Below are 6,642 nucleotides of genomic sequence, written 5' to 3' on the forward strand. Positions count from 1 at the left end.
AACACTATATAGGAAGACAGCTAACGATCCGCATCCATGAACATCAACTAGCAATGAAACGCCACGACCAGCTATCCTTAGTAGCCGCACACGCAGACGACAAGCAACATGAGTTTGACTGGGACAACACTACCATTATAGGACAAGCCAAACACAGAACAGCCAGGGAATTCCTAGAAGCATGGCACTCATCCACAAACTCCATCAACAAACACATCGACCTGGACCCAATATACCGGCCACTACAGCAGACAGCTGAAACTGACAAGCGGAAGCGGCAGGGACAGGCCACTATAAATGCCGGAGGAAACACCACAGAAGCGCTTCACAGGAGGCTCCCAAGCACTGAGGATGTCACCTAGACAGGGGACGAAACGTTTGCAACAAAAATTTCCAGCTCGGCGAACAGAACCACAACAGGAGTTTTAACCACAAACTACTATTTTGCAACAGAAATCAAAGCACAGTGCTAAAACAAATCAGTAGCAGAATAAAGCCAATGTTATAGTCAAACCTTTTCTTGCACAAGATTGATTGAACAAGAACTAGAAATTACATTATTCACAATATGGATAGCTTCAATGGTTAACTATGCTACTGACTCTTAGGGTAAGTAAACTGGATAGGAATAGCAATTCCCCTTCCCACTCCCTCTCCCACATGCCCATCCTTGCCTTCTCCATTGCCACAGTGAATCAGACCGCAAATTGGAGGAACATGACCTTATCTTCTGCCTGGGCAGCCAACAGCCCGGAGGACTCAACACTGAGTTCTCCAATTTCAAATAACCTTTTTCCAATCCCAACTCACTTTCTAGCCCTACCTCTTCCCTGCCGTTCCACCTACCAATCGTTCCTTCCAGCTACCTATCGGAATCATACCTCCCATCAACCAAACAGGCTGTACCAACCACCTGGGTTCAACTATCACTAACTCACCATTCCGCCCCTCTCCCCACCCAAAACCGTCCCCCTCACCGTCATCTGCAGGTCCCCTGACCCCTGCCTTCATTCCTGAAGAAGGGTTATACCAGACACATCAACTTCTCCACCTTCTAACACTGTCTGGCTAGCTGTATTCTTCCATCCTCTAGCTTGCCTACTTCGGCTTCCAGCATCTGCAGATTTTTTTGTCTCAGACATTGAGGAAAAGCACAAATTCAACAAAACACCACTAGAACTAAAATGGTTAAATTTGAAGGTAGGTTGTATATAATCAATTAGACTTGTACCCTCTTAAGGATACAAGATTAAGGGGTGATCTTATTGAGATGCTTAAATTAATTAAAGGATTTGAAAGTGTAAATAGAAGCTCTCTCAATTACAGGAAGTACAGAACAAAGGCAACAGTGATTTCAAGGAAACACTGCTTCAGATAATCTGAACCTCTACCCCCCCCCATAAGAAATTAAGCCCAGGCCAAATGATTTTAGATTTCCGTTAGGCAAAGAAATTAAGGAAACAAAACCAAGGTGGATAAGTGAATGTTAAAACACAGATTGGCCACAAGCTCAATATAGGGTAGGATATATTTGACATACTGAAAGCCATATTCAGGTCACTGTTTCTTTTGTTGCCACATTATCCTGTCCTCTTTGGAATTTAAGCAAACTAATAGAGAAGACGTTTGAACTTAAAACAAACAACCTCAGTTTAACAGTAGAAGCATTCCTAATCAAATAAATGCTTGACATTACTTTAGCACAATGCTCCAGCTTTGCACCACAAACAACTCATTTACATAGTGTTTTAATGAAATAAAACACAAGGAGCAACACAGGAAAGTTGTAAAGCAAAATTTGACATCAAGTCAGAAAGAGATATTGCAGAGTCAAACAAAAAACAAGGTTTAAGCAGGGTCACTAAACAAGTATAGCAAGATAGAGACACAGAAGTATAGGAAGAAAATTCGAGGTTAGACCTGTGCAGTTGAAAAATAATTGGCCAACAATTAAGTAATTAAAAATCATGAAAAATGAGATCAAAATTGTGGAGGAATTCAAAGAGGAGGATGAGAATTTTTAAAATTGAGGCATTGTTTGACCAAATGCAAACACAGGTGTGATGAACAAATGGGATGTGATGAGAGAAAGGGCACAGGAAGCAGAGTTTTGGATGACTTGGCAGCACAGTCGTTGGCGCTGCTGCCTCACAGCGCCAGAGACCTAGATTCAATTTCCACATCCGGGAACTGTGCGTGGAGTTTGCACATTCTCCCAGTGTCTGTGTGGGTTTCCTCCGGGTGCTCCAGTTTCCTCCCATAGTCCAAAAATGTGCAGGTTAGGTGAATTGACCATGTTAAATTGCCCATAGTGTTAGGTGAAGGGGTAAATGTAGGGGAATGGGTCTGGGTGGGTCGCTCGTCGAAGGGTCAGTGTGGGCTTGTTGGGCTGAAGAGCCTGTTTCCACACTAAGTAATCCAACCTAAGCTGATCAGACTTCAGAACCCAGATAATTTGAGAATGAGCAGTGATCGAGCTATGCATTGGGTTAGTCAAGACTAGAGAGGTAACAAGCGCATGAAAACGTTTTTTTTATTCATTCACAGAATGAGGGGATTACTAGTTAGGCTAGCTTTTATTGCCCATCCTTAATTGTCCAGAGGACAGTTGAATGTCAACCACAGTCCTGTGGCTCTGAAGTCACATATAAGCCAGACTAGGTAAAGACAGCAGTTTCTTTCCCTAGAAAGGCTGTTAGTGAACCAGATCAGTTTTTCCAACAATTGACAACATGGTTATCATTATACTCTTAATTCCGGATTTTATTCATTGAATTCGAATTTGACCATCCGTCATGGCAGGTTTTGAACCCAGGCACCCAGGTCATTTTATGGGTATCACTGAATTAACAGTCACAATATGTAAGCATTCTGCTTTTACAATGAAAAAAAAAGGATTCTGGTGAACAAAAATTCTCACTGATCAACTAAATGTGAAATTTATAATTTTATCCATTTGGAAATTGAATTAGCTGCTCAACAGCAACCTTGTTTCTGAAGTCATAGATCTTAGATTTCTTAACCATTACAATGAGTGTACCTACATGACAAGTACATATGGAGATAGTGAAAACAGACAATGCATAGCTGTGCTTTCACATGCATGCCTGAATGCATGTGTAACTTTTTTAATAGACAGTAGAAAACCAAATACTGAACAGAAGCATTTTCCTAATGACTAAAAGAAATGCGTTGAAAACAGTTCAGGTTAAAATAAAGATTCAGACCACAAACAAAATTGATAAACGCACTTTGCATAGGTAAAAATCTAATTCATACATTGCCTGTGAAAACCACTTTGCACAATGCATGAAATAGAAAAAGTTAAGATTTGGTACAGGGAAAAATGCACACCAAAAGCAATATATGAAACCACAGAACGATCATCCCACAGCCTTCAGTATTCAATGCAAACAACATTGAACTTTAAGACATTAACTGACAGGAAGTATCAAATTTAGCCATAGGTCCAAATAACACAGAACTTCTACCCATTTGTATGAATTGTGGGATGGTAACTGTAATACCATTAGAAGTAAACCTACATGATCATGTGAAGTTAATTCAAAGAGCACGTTTAAAGATGTTTCAATATAAAAGAAATCAGTTGTAATCTTGGATCATTTGGGCATCAAATTCTAGGTTACATTGGAAATTTCACTTTGCATTGCTGCTTGCAAATACTGCAGACCGTGCTCACACTGGAAGATATAGAGATTGAAAGCTATAGAAACGAATTGAAACAAGAGATGGGTGATTATAACTTTCTTAACGGGATGCAGACGTTTGGATAAAGTATTTTTTTCACTGAAGTCCTCAATTGACTTCGTTATCTGAACTTGACAATCAGGTAGATTTACTCCCAGCAGGATCGTGAGTTACTGAAGCCCATGAATGGAGAAGGACAGGGTGCAGGATTTATGCGCGGCTTTTCCTTTTGGTGTTCATGAATTATTGATCTCGCTCCTTTCCACCCCGGCACACACGGTGGTGGTCTACCCCAGCAGCAGCAGCAGCAGCAGCACCTCCAGCACTCCCCTCTTCTCACCCTCCTGGAGCTAGTAGCACAATGTGTGAGAATGAGTAACTCACCCGAGCGGGAAGATGAGGCACGCTTTGATTCCAGATGAAGTGCAGCTCTCACACGGGGTCCGGGACTCCTCACCAACCCCCATTAAATTAGGGACTGGGTGGCCTTGCAGGGAGAGGGGGGGTGGGGTGGGGGTGTCCCGGCCAATTCTAATACCTCACCCGGACGGGTAGCTGGCGGCTCGGGGTGCTCATCAGTCTGACAAAGTGCCTGGGTTTCCCCACCCGGACACCCCCCCTACCCTTCTCTAATCAGGGGCGATACCAGTCCCACCCATCATTGCCTCCCCTCCCCTCCTCTCTCCCCCGGGGTTCACACTTGCAGAGTTCGCCTCCTCTTTGTAGTGCAGAGCCTGTGAGGCGGCTGTCCGCGGGCGGGCGGGCGGGCGGCCTCCCTCCCTCACACACACACACACAGCCCGGGCTGTCTGTAAACTTTCCCCGCTCGGTGCCCCCTCTCCCCACACTCCCTCCCTCTGTCCCGCTCCTCTCTTTCTCACGCTGGCTGAGTGTCCTCACACCATGGTTTGTGATGGAGGGGGTTGGGGATGGGAGGGAGAGGGCGGGGAAAGCTCTCCCTCCTCTGCCGCCGCCGCGCGCGCGCTGCCCCGAGCTGCTGCCGCCGCCGCGCGCGCGCGCTGCCCCGAGCCCTGCCGACTGTGCGCGCGCGGGCAGACGGGCTCTCTCGAGATCCGACGCGAGCGCGCACAGCCGAACGCTCTGCACCTTCTGGTCGCTTCCACTGAAGTTCAGCTCGCGAGAGGGGGGGGGAGGGGGGGAGGGGTGTGGCGTAGAGGGAGGTAGCCCCGCCCCCCTCTCCCTCTCCTCCTCCTCCTCCTCCTCCTCCTCCTCCTCCTCCACACGGGCGGCGCGCTGAGATGACGTCAGCGCAGTCGCTGGCCATCTGCGTCAGAGGGGAGGCGGCAGAGGGACGCTCCAGTTCCACTGAGGGGAGAAAGTGAACCTCTCATCGTGAGTTGGTGCTACCGCTTCTGTCAAGTTCAAAACCTCCCGGTAATCCACACACACAAAACAAAAAGAAGCAAATCGGATTGAGCTCCTGTTCCCGTCGCTTTCCCTGCCAACAAAAATCCATCCGTTACACGGGAAGATCTCGGATGTTTGGCTCCAAGGGTGAACAGGTCTCCTCGACCGAAATGGCACCTCGTCCCCAGCAGAGGTTATTTCAGACAATGGAGGAGATTTAAATTTGTGTGTGAGGGACAGACCCCTAAAGCTAACGGTAAGAACGCTCACTTTATGTTCACTTGGAGGAGCCGGTGTTGGACTGGGGTGTACAAAGTTAAAAACCACACAGGTTATAGTCCAACAGGTTTATTTGGAAGCACCAGCTTTCGGAGCGATGCTCCTTCATCAGGTGGTTGTGGAAAATAAGATCATAAAACATGGAATTCACAGCAAACGTTTTCAGTGAGATGTAACTGAAATTATATATTGAAAAATACCTTGATTGTTTGTTAAGTCTCTCATCTGTTAGATTGACAATGTTAGTTTCACATCTTTCATATGAGTCCTTTGTTGACTGTTAAATAAAGATTTGGATTTACATATGAAAGAACTGAAACCAACATGGTCATTACTATCTTATACTCCACAACCATTTGATGAAGGAGCTCTGAAAGCTAGTACTTCCAAATAAACCTGTTGGACTATAACCTGGTGTTGTGTGATTTTTAACATTCTAAACTATGACAGATTTAATAAACAATCCAGGTCTTTTTCAATATATGATTTCAGTTGCGTCACACTGTAAACCTTTGCTATAAATTCTGTGTCCTACGATCTTATACTCCAGAACCACCTGATGAAGAAGCAGTGCTCCGAAAGCTAGTGCTTCCAAATAAACCTGCTAGTGCTTCCAAATAAACCTGCTCGTTGCTGTGGTTCTGTTCGCAGAGCTGGAAGCTTTTGTTGCAAATGTTTCGTCCCCTGGCTAGGCGACATCATCACTGCTTGGGAGCCTCCTGTGAAGCGCTTCTTTGATGTTTCCTCCGGTGTTTATAGTGGTCTGTCCCTGCCGCTTCCGGTTGTCAGTTTCAGCTGTCCGCTGTAGTAGTTGGTATATTGGGTCCAGGTCGATGTGTTTGTTGATGGAGTTTGTGGATGAATGCCATGCCTCTAGGAATTCCCTGGCTATCCTTAGTAGCCACACACGCAGACAACAAGCAACATGAATTCGACTGGGACAACACTACTATCATAGGGCAAGCCAGACAGAGAACAGCCAGGGAATTCCTAGAGGCATGGCATTCATCCACAAACTCCATCAACAAACACATCGACCTGGACCCAATATACCAACCACTACAGCGGACAGCTGAAACTGACAACCGGAAGCGGCAGGGACAGACCACTATAAACACCGGAGGAAACATCAAAGAAGCGCTTCGCAGGAGGCTCCCAAGCACTGATGATGTCGCCTAGCCAGGGGACGAAACATTTGCAACAAAAACTTCCAGCTCTGCGAACAGAACCACAGCAACGAGCACCCGAGCTACAAATCTTCGCACAAACTTTGAACTTTAACCTGGT

At 45.7% G+C, this 6,642-nt stretch overlaps 1 protein-coding gene across 3 annotated transcripts in view; it reads right to left on the bottom strand.

Moving 5' to 3' along the window:
- The window catches only part of LOC122554590 (F-box/WD repeat-containing protein 7-like), a 163,288-nt gene extending 158,920 nt beyond the window's left edge, over positions 1–4,368 (bottom strand). For all 3 annotated transcript variants that reach the window (XR_006313036.1, XR_006313035.1, XM_043699900.1), the window contains exon 1: positions 4,093–4,368. The gene's annotated coding sequence lies outside the window, so the exon portion shown is untranslated. The remainder of the gene's footprint in view (positions 1–4,092) is intronic.
- Between the last annotated feature and the right edge of the window lie 2,274 nt (positions 4,369–6,642).

This window comes from Chiloscyllium plagiosum, chromosome 1 (genome assembly GCF_004010195.1).
Source record: "Chiloscyllium plagiosum isolate BGI_BamShark_2017 chromosome 1, ASM401019v2, whole genome shotgun sequence".
Lineage (NCBI taxonomy): Eukaryota > Metazoa > Chordata > Chondrichthyes > Orectolobiformes > Hemiscylliidae > Chiloscyllium > Chiloscyllium plagiosum.